The 19508-nt window shown below is 39.2% G+C and overlaps 1 long non-coding RNA gene across 1 annotated transcript; it reads right to left on the reverse strand.

Annotated features, from left to right (window-relative positions):
* Positions 1 to 4620: 4620 nt before the first annotated feature.
* On the reverse strand, positions 4621 to 17280 carry LOC137480461 (uncharacterized). Its single transcript, XR_011002931.1, has 2 exons — positions 17050 to 17280; positions 4621 to 5120 (listed from the first exon to the last, which is right to left on the reverse strand). It is a non-coding gene; the product is annotated as an uncharacterized lncRNA (long non-coding RNA).
* Between the last annotated feature and the right edge of the window lie 2228 nt (positions 17281 to 19508).

Here is a 19508-nt window from a genome sequence, read left to right on the forward strand (position 1 = left end):
TTCAGAAACACTGGAATCTGCAATGACTTGGCCTACTGTGATATTTTTAAACATAAGGAATAAAAATATTTTCATTTGTAACAAAAGCCCTGTTGATCCGATAAGTTCAACCCCTTATTGAGATGCATGGGAGAATAACAGTGCAGTGACATTTTTATAGTCAATCTTCAGATAATAACTTCTTCAAGCATGAGATTATGCCATGATCAAGGGCCTTCAGCCCAGTGAAAGTTAAGGAGGAGTGCATGAATGTTAAAAAGATAAAAATAGGATATTGAAGGTGGAAGAAAAGTGGAGAAAAGAGAAGCAGTAACCAGAAGAGGGAAAGAGGATGACAGATTAAACAGGTGATTGGAACAACCTGGTAAAAGAAATATCAATATTAGCTGAGGAAATAAAAAAAAAAAAAAAGGAGGAAGAAGCACTGAGTTTAAAAGAATTGCTATTCTGAACAGAAATAAGATTAGGAAATTTTTTACTAAAACAAAAAAAAATTAATACTGCATCTTCATCTTATGGGAACAAATCATCCGTCAGGCAACTATTATATACATATTCCTCACGCAGGACACTAAATAAAAAGGAAGGATTTGAAAACATATTGTAAATTTAGGGACTGTTGAAAGAGATTGGAGAGAAAACAATGTACTTTATTTCCTTCAAAAAACATGGTATTTATTCTCATATCAGCAAGTCACATCTGTCTACAAGATCTACAAGATCTTGTTCCCTACTGGTTTTCACAGTTATAACCTGGAAATGTTTTGTGACCGCTTCTCAATGTTTATTTGACAATTTTCAAGATATGTTTTCTCAAAGAATTCTGGTCTTTGTGGGGGATTATTTTTATGCAGGCAGTTCAAAATCTGGTGCTTCCAGCAACCTCAGTATCTACTCATCCTTTTTAGGATCAGTGGAAAGTGGATTTAGAGGTCAGTGTTTATAAACTTCCAATTATAGTGTGTTAGTCAGCAAGAAAGGCACATGAACATTTATGCTTTTATTAGTAAACTTTTTAGCAGAGTAATAGCTAAAATGGTTTAAGCTTTAAAACCCTCCAGTGTCAGCTGGAGAATCAGAAAATGTGTATGAGGCTTTAATTAACTGTAAAATCTGAAGTGAAATGCATTGCATGATACCTGGGGATTTCAGTGAAGAACATACATATGTTCTCTTTGCTAATTGAAGATGAGCAGTATTTTAAGGGATTAGATCCCCTGAGGTCACAGAGCCAGAGAGAGCAGAAGATAGCAGAAGAATTTTAAAGGCCTAAAGTAAACTTTCTGTTAATGGTCTGCCCTTTGCAAGCAAAGTATATTAACAGTTTATCTTTGACCTGATTTACTGCATGCTATGTAAATTTATATGAAAATGGGAATGTGGTATAAAAAGGAAATTTATACATTTTCTTCCTAGACATAAAATATAAAATATAAAATTTGAAAGACTTAGAGTTCTATGACAAAGCTCATACTTCATCTTTTTCATTAAGCACTGAGATTTTTTTTGTTCATTTCTTTTTAAGGGGTTATAGAAGCAGATTTAATGGAAAGTAAATTAATCCTGGCTGTAAACTCCTCTAAAACACAATGGACAATTACAACATTCCAGTGGCAGGGTGGTAAGGAATTGTCTCTTTGAAAGTTCCACAAAAGCCAGCTGGTTGATGGAGATTTCACCTTGCAGAAGGGGCAGATTACAGTGCCTGGTCCCAAAAGGGTTCTAAAAGCTCTGTGCTGGTATTGGCTTGAGTAGCGTTAATTTTCTTCACAGTGACTAGTACAGCGCTGTGTTTTGAATTTGTGCTGCACACTGAGTTAGTAATATAGAGATGATTTTGTTACTGATGAGCTTTGAATGGTTTTGATGATCAGGAGAGTTGCCTGAGGACTAGAAGGCAAATGTCATGACCGTCTTCAGAAAAAGACAAGGAGGGAACTACCAGTGAGTCACCCTGAAAAAGTGATTGAGTTCCTCATTCTGGATGCCATCCGCTTGGATGACAAGAAGCAGATAAGAAGCAGTCAGCATGGATTCACTAACAGTAAATTATGCTTGACCTACCTGATTGATTCCTACAACAAGATGACTACGTGGATGTATGAGGGGAGAGCAGTAGATATTTTCTCCCTCAACTTCAGCAAGGCTTTTGACATTGTCTGTCAGAAAATTCTCACAGGCAAACTCAAGAAGTGTGAATTGGATGAGTGGACAGGAAGTATATTGAGAACTGTCTGAACAGCAAATCCCAGAGGGCTGTAATCACTGTCACAGGATTTTGTTGGAGGCCTGTCACTGGTGGTATGTCCCAAGGTTCAATACTGGGCTCAGTATTGTTTAACATACTCATCAATGACTTGGATGAAGGGGCAGGTACCTCCTCAGCAAGTTCACTGATGGCACAAAGCTGGGAGGAGTGGCCAATACCCCAGAGCGCTGTGCAGCCCCTCAGATGGACCTCAACAGGTTGGAGAGATGTAAATAGGCAGAGTGCAACTTTCTGAAATGCAACGAGGGCAAATGCAGGGTCCTGCACCTGCGGAAGAATAACCCCATGGGCCAGGACAAGCTGAGGTCCAAACTGCTGGAAAGCAGCTCTGTAGAGAAGGACCTGGGTGTGCTGGTGGACAACAAGCTGTCCATGAGCCAGCAGTGCCCCCATTGCTGAGAAGGTCAATATTAACATGGGGTACATTAGGAAGAGCATTGCCAGCAGGTTGAGGGAGGTGATCCTGCCCCTCTACTCAGCACCAGTATGTCCAGTTCAGGGTTCCTCACTACAAGAGGGGAAGCTGCTGGAGCAGGTCCAGAGGAGGGTGACAAAGATGATTAGGGGTGTAGAGCATGTCTCTTATAAGAAAAGGCTGAAAGAGGGACCTGTTCAGTCTCTAGAAGAGAGGACTAAGAAGGGATATCATAAATGTCTATCAGTATCTGAAGGGACGCTGTCTAAAGCATGGATCCAGGCTCTGGTCTGAGGTGCTAGGCAACAGAACAAGAAGCAATGTGCAGAGACTGATGCACAGGAAGTTCCACCTGAATGGGAGGAGGAACTTCTTTACTGTGTGGGTGACCAAACACTGAAGAGATTGTCCAGGGAGGCTGTGGAGTCTCCCTCACTGGAGATATTCAAAAACCATCTCAACACAATCCTGTGTGATGCCCTCTAGGATGACCCTGCTTGAGCATAGAGGTTGGAATTAACCACTGCCATCCCTTCAAACCCTAATCCATTCTGTGATTCTGTGAATTCCACTGAGGAGCAAAGCACCAGTATATGAAGTTTGCAGGAAAAGAAAATATATGAAGGGGCTAAGAAATTGCGTGTAAGCGGAGATTAAATTGAATTGAATCTGCTTTCTTAAGTATATTGGGGATATGAGGAGAAAGAATTAGATGGAACAACCTAGAGAATATGTCTCCAGTGTTTCTTCAACTAGAAGGGTGGTAGTAGTTGGGTAGGTTGTTTGTCTGTATCCATCCATTTTTTCCCAAAATCTGGTGTGCAGCTGAGATGAATAACCACAGAATTTGCGTATGTACGTGGTTCAACTGAACCTGTTGTACAGAAATGTGTTGTGGATATGCAATACTATGCAAGCTGCAGGCAGTTCTAGTGCACGGTTGACCCAAGACAAGTGTACATTTAGCATAGTAAGTGGCTGGAGTAATCAGGGCATTGTTCAATGTGCAGCACTTTTTGGAACACAACAGTAAAATCACATGCATATTTGAGACACAACTTCCATGTAGTTTCTAGGTGGAAATTGAATAGAATGCAGACTAATAACTGGGTAAGATAAATGAGTAAATATCTTTATTCATTGTGAAAATAAGTAGCTAAAAATTACTGCACCTTCATTTATGTCAGCAAAATAGTTGCATTTTGTCTTACAGTTGAAACAGAGTTTTGGAAATAATGTATAAAATATTGCCTATATAATTTAAAGTAATATGTGGCTGCTGGAAAGAGAAGCAGCTTTTTAAGATATAGACACTCCCCATATTACCTCCTATTTCAAATGGTGCTATATTAAAGAAAAAAGATTGAGGACAAGTGAAGGAACTGAGTGTCTCTGTTCAGCACATAAAATACTGAATACAATCTGGAAAAGAAACTGCCTACATTTCCTTTGTATGAAGTATGTGAGACATAGAAGATGAACATGTAAAGCAGCTCATATAATATTTAGCACAAGAACCCCTGGGGAGGTTAATGAGCTGATTTCTATTGACTTTAGCAATGCTATATAAGCACAGGATCTGGTCCCTAACTTATAAATTCATATTTCTTGCATTCTTAATTATAAGTCAGAAAGAAAATCAACATGTTATGGACACTTCATGTACTCTATACATTGCTGCTTTATAAATATGGAAAAGTCACAACTATTCCCATTCACCTTTCTTCTAGACTTCCTTACGGACATTGAAAATTTGATGTCACTAGTGTTTGTTCTAAATTATATCTTTTTGCTTATAGTTATATTGCTATTTACCTTTTGCCTGTGTAATTGCAGTTTGAAAGACAAAACCTGTGATAAGCAAACCTTACCATTAAAATTATGGTATTTTTTTCTTTTTTAAATGATATTTTTTAAAAATATGACATCTGCTGTCTAGCTGGCCATGTAATTAGCTCTTTCATTTAAGTCTTACCTCTGGAGAAGGATCAAGAGTGGTATGTAAGTTCAAGTGAGGCTGCCATGGCAGGGGTGTATAGCATGCAGCACCTGGGCTTCTGCCTGATTGAAATCCCTGACTATGTAGAGACACGAAACTCTTTTGAAGCTGAAATCAAAAGGTCATTCAATGATCAAGGTGTGAGTCCATCCTCCCTGAGGTAATAGAATAGTGAGATCTCCTAGGGAGGTCTCCTCTGTATTTTGTTCTCTTCTACCTTTGAACCATTCACAAGGATCTATCTGCCCTTCTTAGTTACAGAATAAATGTCTTGTGCTTTTCAGACATGCAGGGGTTTTGGTATGCAGCTTGCAGGGCCAGGAAAGCTAGAGACTGCTATACTAGATGCAGAGTTTGGCAGTTGCTGAACTTGAGAGAATTTTTCATTCTTTGCATCTCATTTGGGGAAGGCAGGATATCCTTGAGCATCAATGATTCTGTCAGAAAACAAGGGCATATTTACATATCATTTGCATACTGTAAATAGTTGTGCTCTCCTTGTGGATCTTGCATTAAAAACACATATCGTCTGACAAAATGTGCCAAACAGAGAAAAAGTTTTCTTAGATTCCATTAAAAACCTGAATTTGGATTACCTGTTGACAAGCTAAACAGTGTTGTACAATTAAAAATGTATTTTTCTAAGTATTTAGTTTACAGCACTTATAATAAGCAGTTAAACTTTACAGACACTGAGAGGGTCTAATGCTTGCTTGTGGCATCCTGGGTTTGGGTGTAGATTAGGGGTTCTAATCTATGTTAGCTAGCCGAGTTCTGTGTACCCCCACGCATCGCCCGTGTTTCTCCCCCACTGTGGTCATCCACTCTGGGTCTCTTACTGTTGGAGCTTCAGCCACTCCCCATCCCGTCCAGAGACTTCCGTGTCTGTCATCCCGATCCCGCAACCCCGTTCACCCCAGAGCCTGGGGTCCGCCCCTGTCGTGTCCCCGTTGGTCACTGTGGTCCTCATCATCGCCACAGCACCTGTCCCCATTGGGCAGGAGGGCTTCTGCTCTCCTCGCCCCGCCCCCAATAGAATCCCATGCCTCCCAAAACTCAGGGCCATTTTCCCCCACGTGGGTGCTGGAGGAGGGTCGCAACCTCTCTGCCACCGCTTTCTGTGACCATTAAAGACTTTCAGCCTCCCTTGTGGGTGAATTGGACATTCCTTCACCTCTTTGCCAACGTCCCTCGCTCGCGGTGGTAGAAACTGCGGCCAGCCCCACCCAGACCGTGGAACAGAGCCATGTCCAGGAACGAGCTGTGAACCCGGGTCCCGGAGAGAGGCAATGCCGCTCCAGGCACCACAGCTGCCCGGGGACCGGAAGGAAACAACGGAACGCTGCATTTGGTGCCCAACAGTGGGGCCAGGGCCAGCGGAGCTGCCGGAGCAGGCGGAGAATCACCGTGAAGCACTGGGAGCCATGCGGAGAGCCGCCACTGGCGGCGCGAGGCCGCACTGCCGAGCTGCGCTGCCGAGCCACCGTCCACGCCAGGACAGTGCTTTGTGCCAGACTGAAAATGGGAACAGAGCCTCCCCAGAGTAAGTCAGTGAACTCTCCGCCACCCACAGGGAAGCATGCTGTGCTTTCCCCGCATGGGAGGGGAAGTGAACTCTTCACGGCCATGAAGAGCAGAAGAAGAGAAACTTCCTGGGACCAAGGACCTTGGTGGCAGCTTTTGTTTGCAGAGATTCCGGTTTGGTAAGTATTAGGGGTCGGTGCCTAGCTAATACTCCCCTTCACATGGGTGGGATTTTGACGCGTTCCCGGGGGGTTGGGACACGCAGTGCGCAGCATTGGCAACGGCCGCTGGAGTCTTCTGCATTTCTTGTTTTTTTTTTTTCGCATTTTCTGCACTAAGGGTGAGGTTGGGTGGGTAGAAGTAGCATGGGGACCATGCTAACTACCTAACAGAAGGAACTATATTCCCTAGTTAAGGCTATCCTCTCGGTGAAGGGCCCCTATCCCAAAAGTTATATTAAACAGTTTGTACAATAGCTGTGCTTTTCCTTCCCACGCGTAACCGCGGAAGAGGCTCGCAAAAAGGAGTTCTGGGAGCATGTGGAGGCAAAATTGGCGGAGGGAATTGAATGTAGGGATCCCTCCATTAAATGTTGCTTTATCACCCTCCATTTGCTGATTTCGGAGGTTGTAGAAGCATGGTCTGCATGGGAAGCGAGCAGAGGGTGGAAGGAGCCATTGGGCAAAACTGTTGTTCCCCCTGAACCCGTTTCCCTACCTTCTTCTCCTAACCCTTTTTCCCCTAACCCGGGTAGGCAGGGGGGAGTACTCAGCTGCTCTAAGGCGCAGGGCAGCTCCACAGATGTGGACCATGGTCCTGGGTCCCCTGAGCCCCCCTGGCACTCCCATCTTAGCGAAATTGGCCACTTCATTAAGGAACTGAACCCAAACCCCTTCTCCAATCCCTTTTTCCTAGTTAGAAATCCCAGTTCTGGCACTACCCCACGCTGCTCTGTTCCTTTGAATCCTTTTCATCTTCCCATGAAAAGGGAAGGGGTCCATGAAAAGGACCCCTGCCTTCATCTTCCCATGGGCCCCGGAGATCCAGGCGGGGGGAAGTGGGGGGGATGGCAACCCCTACCTCCAAGTTCCCATGGTTCCCGGAGACTCGGGAGGGAGGGAAGAGAAAGGAGAGGGGAGCAAGAGCCCCCATTTCTTCATTCCCATGGTTCCTGGAGAGCCGGGAGGGAGTGAAGCAGGGATGGTGGGGGCAGGAGCTGGTTTCTGAGCATTTTGCAGATTCCACGGATCTGGTCAAAGGGACAATTGAGAGGCATGTAGAGGGATCAGAGGTCCAGGACAAGTTTGTCCCAGAAACAACATCTATGAATGCTGACACACAGCTCGTGCTGACACACAAGATCCCTGAAAAGCCCAGAAACCACATGGTTGCCATGAATGCTGTGCCTCCAGAGAACGTTGCTCTGAAGCAACCTCCATCAAAACTCCAATGTTTCCACTGTGATTGGAAGGGACATTTTGTAATCCAATGTCCATTTTTGGGGAGAGCACCCCCAGGTAGAGGGAGGAGGGGGGAGGGAGACCCCACATTCAAAAAAAAACTGCAACCCAAACGCGCATGTGCCTCGTGTGAGGATAAAAATAAGGCAGGTCACAACACCTCAAGGGGGGCTGTGATTTATCAAGTCGTGCAGGTGGTGAATTGCAACATCAGCGTGCCTGTGGGTGCAGCAGATGACCCCACCAATCGGGGAGTGGCATCAAACTGCAGGCGATGTAAAGAGAAAAAAATGCTGCATCTCTTTCAAAAATGTTTTTGCCCCAAAGCATCAGAAAAAACTCTTCCAGCTACCCCAGTCCGTGTGTGTCCCCAGTCCACGTGTTTGTAATAAAGTTGTCCCAGTTCCCCTATCCCCAGAAACCTAGGGAAAAACCACCCCCAGCATCAATGTGGCTGGCCCTCTCCATCTGCAAAGGGCAGCCGTTGCAGCAGCAGAGAGAAACACCAGGAGCAGAAGATAAGTGAAGAAACAACCAGACGAGCAGCGAAGAAGACCAAGCAGCCATTCTTCTTTATGTATTAAAAAACAGGGCTGTGTGGCATCCCAGGTTTGGGTGTAGATTAGGGGTTCTAATTTTTATTAGCTAGCTGAGTTCTGTGTACCCCCGTGCACCCTCCGTGTTTCTCCCCCCGCCACGGTAGTCCGCTCTGGGTCTCTTACTGTTGGAGCTTCAGCCCGTCAGTCCTGTAACCACTCCCCATCCCATCCGGAGACGTCGGTGTCTGTCATCCCGATCCCGCAACCCCGTTCTCTCCAGAGCCCGGGGTCCGCCCCTGTCGCATCCCCGTTGGTCACTGTGGTCCTCGTCATCGCCACGGCGCCTGTCCCCATTGGGCAGGAGGGCTTCTGCCCTCGGGGCCCACGCAGGAACTGGAGGCAGGTCGTAACCTCTCTGCCACCGCTCTCTGTGGCCATTAAAGACTTTCAGCTTCCCTCGTGGGTGAATTGAACATTCCTTCACCTCTTTGCCAATGTCCCACACTCGTGATGGTAGAAACCACGGCCAGCCCTGCCTGGACTGTGGAACGGAGCCATGTCCGGGAACGAGCTGTAAACCTGGTTCCCGGAGAGAGGCAGTGACGCTCCAGGCACCAGAGCTGCCTGGGGACCGGGATTAAACAACGGAGCACCGCACTTGTTAACTTCCAAGTCCTAGAACAATGTTAAAAATTAAAAAATCCTACACAAAATTTTATACAAAAAAGATACAGGAATAGAAATTATAATCCATACAATTATTTTCCTGTACATATTCCAATTTAATGGATCCATATGCATTTGCTCATATACAAGAAACTCAGTCTTGAAGAATTCACTTCAAAATAGAATATCTAGGCACTGATTAAAGATTAAAGCTATGATTTCCTTTATGCTATTTCAGCAATTCTAAAGGTGTAAGGGGAGAGATTTAGTGCTGGAGAAAACAAGAAGTAGGATGAGGACTGATAGTTTTAAAGGTGAAAGAGATTTGCAGACAAGAATTTGGAAGAAAAACAGAAGAATAGCCATCCATATTTCAAAGTTGAACTCATAGTTCTGACAGAAACAGGCAAGAGAGCCATTATTGTGAGGGTTAAGTAGATACATACTGGGTAGAACACTAAAGGTGGTTGTCCGAGGTAAGGTGAGCCCCTCTGTTAACTTAAAACTTGTTATCCTTAGTTTCTTGACAGCCCCAGACACTTGACATCCTTGTCTTTCTCCTTTCTGCTCTCCTTTGGTGGCTAGCACATGTAAGACAGTTAAAGTTTCTCCTCATATTTTTCGTTTTTCTTTTTCTTTTTTTTTTTTTTTTTTAACCCAGGAAAAGCTCAAGCTCAAGTGTGGTCCTCTTCAGCTGAAAAGGATCTCTGTGCTCTTGATTCAGGCTCATCCCATCTTCCTGCTGAGATTAGTGACTTTTCTGTAAGGGCACCTCTTTTCTTCACTTCTTTCATCTTCTTTGCACCTTTCACCCATTTTCTTTTTATCTCTTAAGAAAGAAAAAGAAGGGCTGAGTAAAGAGGCTAGACAAAATGATCTTATGACACTACCTCTTCTTCAAAAGACTGTGATTTGAATTCCATGATTTTTGGAAAGTACAGAGCCATCTACTCCATTTTTTTTTATGGCAATATCATTGTCCAAGTATCTGCATAAAATCAAGGAGAAACATCTGTGGTTCTCTGAGAGAGCAGAGTGAGAGGCAATTGGTTTTCAAACAAATATATAATATTCTGCCCCATTCACCTTTTTTCTTCCATGTGTATGCATTTTTAATTCCGCAATCTGTTCTATTCTTACTCACTAAGCAGTAACAAACACAAGTAAAGTGTACTTGTTCTAGAAAGGAGATGCCATACTTTGGAATACATCCTGTGTAGCTCCAGTGCTGAGCACTCTCTGGTACTGTGCACAGCAAGGACATAATTCTCCTTTTTTACATTATTCCTGTTTCTGAGACTTGTCATCAGTTCTAATTTACATTCTTGCCTGAATATATCTATGGTAAAGGTGACCTTTTTTTTTCCTACTCATACTGTTTTATCAGATTAGAGTGATTACCTATATTCTAGAGATTGTGACAGCATACTTTGTTTCCCATCCTTGTTCAGCTCTTAAACTCAATCTACCCTCCACTAAGTAGAAAAAGGAAGTTTTTACACAATTGGGATTAGCTGACTAAAAAAACATTGAGATAAATTTGAGGGAGAATAAAGCTTCTCCACTGTCATTACAAAACAGTTGATATTCTTCAAAATACAGCAGTGTATGCTGATGACAGGCTAAATTTTAATCAACTCTTTAAACAAAGAAAAGAACACGAATATGCTAAAAAAATGAGTAGTGAATATTATCTGCTATCTCTGTAAGGCCATTGCACTGAACAAGCCAACCACACACCCTTGATTATAGAGGTTGATTGAGATATTTTCCAGCTTTGTTTGCATGCAAAATGTATCCTGTTTTTTCAAAGTGACTGAAAAAAGAGAAAACACAAATTCAAAATGCAAAACTCTCATGGGATATTTTTGAGAAAGCTTCTGTATATGACATTCAATGATAATGGATACAACAGGAATAAAAAAGGTGGTCAGGAACAGAAAGAAAGTGGTTTTGTATTTATAATGTATGGATGATGATATGCATGTCTGAAGAGTTGATTAGACTACATAATGTAGCTGTTGCACAAGAGCTAGAATTTAAATATATGATTATATAAATCAGAAAGTGAACAACTATAAAAAAGCATCTCTATGATGATTTCATTAAAATTAAATGTGTAGGTTTATTTATAACAACCAAACCAAGCCCAGAGTACCAGTATTTATACTCCATGAAGTTTCCTTTCCCTTGTCCTTGAGACCCGGCTATCGGCCAGTCTCTCCCTTGTCCTCTTTCACATGTCCTCTGTGAGATGCTGATCTTTGTCTCATGTCTTCTGCCCTTGACATCCTACAGTCCCTTACAAGCTTGTCTTCATGAGCAGACCTGCTTGTTTCCCAGGAAAATTACTGGGAATTTCCTTCAAATTACTGGAAATTTCCTTCAAAGCAGAGGTCATTCCATAATAGCCACAGTGATAAAGTTGGCAGGGACTTTTGAAGACTGTCTAATCCAGCTCAGGATGTCGTCCACTTTGACTTTTGAATGTCTCCAAGAATGGAAACTTGACAGTCACACTGAGTAACCTGTGTTTGACCACTCCACAAAACCTGTTAACCTGTGTAATCACTCCACAAAAAAAGTTTTCTTATGTTTAAAGGAACTTGTATTTCAGTTTGTGATTACAGTCAGGAAGTACCACTGTAAAGACCCTGGCTGCTTATTCTTTAATCAGCATGCCATAAAACCTCATCACTCTAAATGAATTATAACACCAATGGGAACCGGAGGGAACAACTGGGATTCAAATATAGAGGCTATAAAACACTTGGTTTGGTTGTTGGGCTTTCTGTTTGTGGTGGTTTTTTGTTTGCTTTTTTTGGTAGTTTTTTTTTTCCAAGTCCTTTAAAACACCCTGATGAAAAACCTAATCTGAAAAATTAAAATATAAATAATTAATTTCTTTGACTAGCAGCCATGTGTCTTTCCTCTCAGAGAAATCCTTTCCATAAAGCTTTTTACTTCCTGATAAAAATCACTTATAAAGTCTACCTGTGGTATAATCTCCAGTCAGAATTTCTAGAAAGGCTTCTTCACTTTCAGAAGGCACAGACCTACTGCTAATTTACAAAGGGAAATCATACATAGGACCCTGGTAGTTTATACTATAATACCCCATGTTTAAACCCTCTAATTAATGGAGTATCAGTAGTGTCAGTCAACCATACTCTCAGTCGTAATGTCCTTGGATAACTGAAGATCAGATAGTTCATTTTTCTGTAGGCCTCTCCTTCCTAAATTTAGACATATCCAAAGATCTTTGTTATTGTATCACATAGTGGGGCATACTGATCTTCAGCTGATACTTTTTCTGAACCTGTGACTAGACATAAGCTGCAGCAATACAACCATGAACACTGAGCAACAGTCTCACAGAATGAAAAGCTTGTTATTCCATTTGTCATTTGATATGTCAACAAGCAAAATAAGCTAATAATTTCCCCATTTGATATGTACAACTCTTACAAAAAAGTATTCAGCATGACCATTTCTGTGGCTAAGGCAAAACATTTATATCAGTATTACCAAGATTTGTAGTTATGGATGACATGGGAAAAGATAATTAAAAAATCCTGAAAGCAAACGATTGGGTTGGTGACTGAAGCCTACAAGAGGCTTTTTAAATTTGAATATAGATACATTAATCGTTGATTACTTTAACCTCTGAATTATCTTAATTTTACCTCAGTCTGAGGAAATATTTTCTGGGAAAAAAATCTGTGGATGTCAAAGATGGTATGAATGCTTAATTTACAGAACTGGAGAAAAGTTTCACATATATGCACAGGTAAACTCAGCTATGCAAATTCAGCTGGAAGAAACCAATTTTGCAAAAGCTAATATTGAAGAGATATGACGATATTATATCAATTCTTGAGGCCTCCATAGCTATTCCAAATGCAATAGAAATGTGAATTTAAGATGGTTCCAGGTGCATGGTTCTGTTTTCAGACATGATCAGCTGATTACTCATCATCATCTGTTGCAAGCCAGCTGTCAGCTCATAGAGAGAGCATTGAAGTCAGTTTGGCTGAGCAAACAGAGTTATTTCTGAACTGAATGTCAATTGGTTTCCAAAGCAGTGAAAGTAATAAAAGTGGTGATGTCAGTACCAGCAATCAAGCTGTGCAGCAAAGGTTTATTTCCTTGACCTAAATCGTATTAAACCACAGCTCTGATTAACAATGAGACAATTTCTGCTTCACAGGTTCAAGCTTCTACCTACGTATTAGGACAAAACTATTTTATTAGTAGATCAGAAAGGGGAATTGGTATTTAAAAAAAGTCTATAAAGACTTCATTAGTCTACTTTTATTGAAAAGAGAAAAATGCATTACCATATTAAATTCAATGTTTCTTTTATTTGTTTTTCCCTATGGTTTTCATAGTAAAGTCACAAGGGTGCTAAAATATAAGTATTTTGGAATAGCTCAGCAGATAGAGGTGCATGGGGGTAATGAAGTATATGTTCTGTAAATTCTGATTCATTTGGACACATATGCCTGTAGATCCTATTTGAGAATGACAGCTCCAGTGCTTTGTTCAGGAAATGCTGATCAAACTGCAAATGTACAGAGCAATTGTATGTTACTTATATAATAGGTAAGTCCATCAATCACATTCATATTTGTAATTTCCAGAGTAGTTACAGGTTGTCTGGAGTTGCTGTTAATTTCTGAGCTGCACGTTTGGAAATGCCAGATAGAGACAGAAAGTTCTCAAAACCTGCCTGAACAGAGGAATGTGGCCAGCAACTTAAATAGCCATTTTGGGTAACCATGAACAACATTGAAAGAAATACAAAAGCAGCAAGTCCCAGGTTAAGAAAGAGTAAACTATGTAATGGAAACAGCCCTTAAAACTTGAATCTATACAGGACTATTTAAAAATGAATTACAGATTGAAAGTCATATGAAATAAATGCCTCCATACAAAAAAAATAAACAAAAAATAAACATACCGAATCAAAAGGAAAAAAAAAACCTTGACAAATACTTGAAAATAAGTTTTTAGCTTCCTAATTTTGAGGCAAACCTCATTATACAGTCTGAGTAATAACTTTTTCAACCTGTAGTAGGACTGATAGCTCTACAATGTTCATGTGAGTAATACGCTTCTTTTCCATTGAAAAAGCAGAATATTTTGTTACTCTCACAGCCTCAAGGAGATGAACTTTGTTAATTAGCCTGCTAAAATAATGTAATAATATATTAATTTTACTTAGGGCTGTTCACTTCCACCACCATTTCAGAAGCAAAAATAAAAAAAAAAAAAAAAAAAGAAAAAACCATTCATATCAGACAGGATCTACTACAGATAAACTATTATTAACCCTCTCCTGGTGCACTGAAAATCCGTCTACACCAATAGGGTACTGGTCAGACTTTGAAATAGCATAAAATGCAAAAACTGTAAGTGTTACTAAATGTACTTCTAGGAAAAAAAATCTCCTAACAATATTCACTTAGATTAAACAACCATCTGGCTGTCTTCTTAATCGCATGACCTAACTGCAAGGTGGTCATTTAGCATATGTTTCATGGTGATATGCAGGTAGATGAGGTCACCAAGAAAAGCATCTGTTTCATATCACAAATAATAATTAAACAATTAAAGCAGTGAGTTACCTCTGGGATTTGTGTGGAGTCCCTGGTTAAAATTCCACAAACTAAATCAAGGTATGATTACAGTTAATTTTCATGCCTCTGAAGAAGCTTAATTGCTTTCTGGCTACTGTTGAATCATTCCTGTAGAATCCCCAAAGATTTCCTAGCCAAAACAAATCTTTTTCACTAATCTATTGCAATAGACACGAGAAGCAATGGCTTTCTTTAGGGACTAGAAAGAAAAAAATGTTGCATGGATACCTAAATGCCCTAATGGAGAAAAGCACTTGAGAAGTTCTTTGCTTACTTCTGATAATTTCACCTATGGTGGTTACCCTGCAGTGTGGTTGACTGAAAATGCAGTGAAAAATGGCAACAAATACCTACTAAAAACATTTACCACATTAAATGTCAGATAATTGTTCTGGCAATTTAAAAAATGCCAATTGAGTCTGGGGTTTTTCGATTCTGGCATTTTTTTTTTTAGATCAGAAGGGAGATCTTTAATTTATGCCTCAAACTGTTGTAAAATTGTTATAAAAATAGTAAAATGAAATTAATTCTGAAAAGCAAAGTAGATTGACTTTGATTTCATCTTGATTCTTTTTCTGTCCAAATGCACAACAGAGTGAGATTTAGCTAATTTTATGTAGCATCTGGATGTCAACAAAAGTGTATTTTTAAATTAAAATTATGTTTCAATGGGTATAATTTACCTGTGACAAATAATTAGGAAAATAAAAATAAGATATAAAAGTAATTGCTATTTGGAGTAAGTGTTGGTTTTCATGGCTATATGTCTTTTTACAGTCTGCAGGATTTACTTCTGGGAAAGGCATAGGAAAATTCACAATAGGCATCTATAGTTATACTTAGTTGAAGTTGTTTCTCTAACAATCAGAAGCAAGGCACAACGTGTATCATAGGAATTCAGGGAATTCAGATTTCACTCACTATTGTATAAATATGGACATTTTAATATGGTATGTGTTTCAGTAGTACAGGTATGCTATTAAATTTTGTTGGTCTAATAAATTTTTGTGGTAGAAAAGTTCCATGAAATGTGTGTGCCACAAGCACACTTTTTTTTTTTTAAGTTCATTCTGAAGAATGAACTTAACTGAAATGTTTTACTATCACTATTTTAGGAGATTAAGATTCCATTTATGTTCTTAAAATTGTCTATTTTTTAGCTTCTTTCCTGTCCTGTTTCAAATCAAACTATTAAGTCATTTTATTTGCTTTTTATATGGCAGTCTTTATCAAGCCTCTGATACAATCATCTTATTTCTATTATTTGAATACATATATTTAGGTTCCACAATAAAACTCAGTATTCTGAGTGGGAATATACCATTGTTTTCTGTGTTATACAATATAAACTGTATTCAGACCTATTTATTTATTTATTCTTCATTTTAGCTTTTATCTATTATTCGTTAATTTTTCTCCGGTTCATTTCCACCACTGGATAGGGCAAAAATGTTTTTGCTGAGTAATATAGACAGGAACACTGACAATTTTTTTGATATATTTAAAATTTAATATATGAATGTCATTTTTTTCTCTCACTGGTTGCTTTCTTGCATTTATGAACAGAAAAATTCACATGCCAGCATTTTCCCATTTCTGCAGCTTTACCAGATCCAGTAATATCTTCTTGTTTTTACTAAATGGAAGCATACCAGCCAATTTTCATTAGAGAAGTAAATTTCATGATAATTTTCTGATGATGACACTGAATTATAGCATACACATATTTTCATATTATGTCCGAATTTATTTGTACCCTTTCATATCACTGAATGGACTCGAGTCAGATACATCACTATAGCTGAGTGACTTTGAGTAAGCTCAAGGACTCAGTATATTTCCTCTGGCTGCTGGCATTTTGTTCTCTGCTTTGCTAGATGGTTTTGAAACTAGAGTTCTTTGTTTGTATTATTTGCAGAAATAAACATGAGGTAGAGAACAAAGAATGATTTTGGAATGATAAAAAAAATTCTTCCACTTTATTAACAGCCTTTACAAGGATGAAATGGCATGTTTGTTTTCAGCCTTCCCACTGAGCTTGTGAACGCTTAACAAGATAAGCACAGAATTTCAGATAGCATTGCCTAAGGAAGAAAACTTCAGGTGCCAACCACGTAATCAAACCAATTTTTTTTTTCTGTAGTTTTTCTTTTTTTTGAACCATATTAATATGACCAGTGAATGAATAATGTAAAAAGTAGATATTCTTGAAATTGCTACTGGAGGCAAAGGAAACTGTGTCATAAATTCAGAAATCAAGATGGTTTCGAATTTGTATGTTTTGTAAAAGTTAGTGTGGGAATAATTTATTTTTTTTTAACACCAGTTCTTTACATCTTTGCTGATAGGCATGTCAAAAAACTAACTTATACCGAGAAAATATATCTTAAGAAGATTCATGGATACAGGCTACACAGAATAAAAAAGGTATCTGCTGTCTTCAGTCTTGAAAATCTTTACATTGCCAGGAAATAAATAGATTTTATCTACTGGGAATAAAGTCAAGATTCTATCTTATCTAGGTTTCCATTTCACCTGTCATTTTTCAGACTTGTCATATTTTTCTCAACAAAAGGTACCCATCACTCCTTTGGGAGTGCTGGGCAAAAGCAGAAGGTGAGTCATTGGTGTTTGGACAGTGTATCCCCCTGAGTCCAAAGGCATGTGTCTTCTCATTCCATACTGCATGTGCAAGACATCAGACAATTGTTGCCATGGTTACAGTACTGCTCACTTGCTCCATTTTTCTGAAAATTTTCTCCCCACGGTTTGTAGTGGCAAGTGGACCCTTATTGCTGTTGGTGTTTATGCGAGACAACAAATAGAAGACAGCTATATAAAGTATATTGCAAGTATGTCTACTACTTTAAAGAAAACATTTTAGTAATTTAGTGCAGTTGTTTAGTCATTTAGAGCTAATTTATCCATCTTTGGAGACATCCCCCTAAATGAAGCATAAATTTCCACTCACTGTTCAGAACAAAACATAGAAGGTAGATCTCCATTAATCTTCTAGAGCCAAAAATCCATAAAACACTGGATTTGGATACATTATGGTTTGAACATGGAAAATAATTACTTTTTTGAACTTATTTAATTTTTATTAAAGTTTATTTTATCTGGGTAGACATGGATCAAGCTTAACCTAGACCCAACAAATCAAGCAGAAATGTTTGGTGGATATCATCAGACACTGTAACAACGTCAAAGATCAGAGAAATCAGTACTTGCTTATTCTAATTTGGGTGGGTAGACAGTTTTCCATACTGAGGCACATAGTCTTGATAGAACAGCTAACAGGCCTTGAACCCATGAGTGAAATATGCATGGACTGACTCCAGTCCTACATACCAAGAGAAGCCCCTGGATAATTTTTCCTGATATTATATCTCAGACTATAGACGCACATAAGTGTTAGCATTTTAGACACCATTCAGTGACAGACACAGTCTTAAAATGTTAGCATAAACCTAAAGAACAGAACTTCTGCATCAGTAAATCTGTCAAATACATATAAATTTAAGTGGAATTGTGCAAGTGAAAAGGTGTATTTTTTGTACAAGCTGTCATATAAACACACATTTTCTAATGTAATTTATTTAACCTACGTGTAATCCTCTTAGTTCCCACTGTGGATGCTTCCCTTCTATTATTTTTGTTCTCAAGGCTGGAACAAACTAAATTCCTATTCTATTTCTTCTTTCCTTTGGACTGAGAAAAGGAGCCACTTTATTTCAGAGGCAGACTATTATATTTTAAAATACATATTTCCTTCTTTGAGTGCTTAATGCAGAAAAGCTGAGCCTGCGGGATAAGAACCAGATGGAAAAAAAGTTTGGTAAGCTGTTCCTCCCTTAGCATTCAGTAGATATTCAGACAATTTTGATGAATTTGCACAGCTATAGGGAACAACATATATTATGATGTAAATGCCATCAATATGACATATGCTTAAAGTTCTGTGTATAAATAAATAAAACATATTGAAAAGCCTGCTGCTTACCCCAGCTGTTTATTTCTCACAGTATAAATGCCAGAGGAAAGAAGAAAAAAATCCAAAACCAAACCAAACCAAACAAACCACAACTTGTTTTTGCAGTGTTTTCACATTGAGATTTGAGTCATAAAGCAATTAGTAATCTTAAAGCAAGATTCTTAGCTACATTCAGGGCAAATCCTATGAGTGAATTTCTGCATTTTTGCTGAAAAAATGTGGAACGTTTTACATAGACAGAAAACTACATCCTCTTTAAAGATTGCAGCCCGACTGAAAGAAATTTATTTTGCCCAGATCTTTTAAGGAATTCTTGATAATTCATGAGTCAATACATATAGGTATTCAATTTCTTATTGGGGCCAATGAAAAAAGCTTTAAGTGACATCCAGCAGTTCTCCATCAGTTCTCAAACACCAATGTACTTTACTAGTGATTCAGTGTCCAAAAGGAAAAAAGGAAAAAAAAAAAAAAAAAAAAAGAAAAATACCAACTGAAGTAGGAAAGAGGGAATTGCTAAAAAACAGGGTAGTTGAGGACCAGCAACCTCAGAATCTGCACTACAGCACCAGGAGACTGGTAAAAGCAGTGGCTTGCCTTGACATTCAGCTTTCATTTCACTGCCAGTGACCAGAGAGAAGGAAATAATCTGTTCAGTGATCAATGTTTTGTGGTGAAGCATTCAATGTGTTTTTGTGTTTTCATAAGTGTATAAGTGTAACTGTTTACTGAAATAGAAAAGTGTTAAAATCATAAAACAGTAGAAAATCTAGATATCTAGAAAAAAAGTTCTACTTCACCATAGAATTCCAACTTACTATGCTGCATGTTATACAGTTCTGTTTATTTCTAAAAAAAAGTATCTTTATTTTCACAGGGATTTAAAGAACCAGATTTATTTTGGAGAACTGAGTCAATGCCTGACTTAATTCCCCAAGAAAAATTCTCCTTGCAATGAACCAGGCTCCTTCTAGGTGAAAATATGCAGAGCCTAGCTTTT

Source organism: Anomalospiza imberbis, chromosome 1, assembly GCF_031753505.1.
Source record: "Anomalospiza imberbis isolate Cuckoo-Finch-1a 21T00152 chromosome 1, ASM3175350v1, whole genome shotgun sequence".
Taxonomy (NCBI): domain Eukaryota; kingdom Metazoa; phylum Chordata; class Aves; order Passeriformes; family Viduidae; genus Anomalospiza; species Anomalospiza imberbis.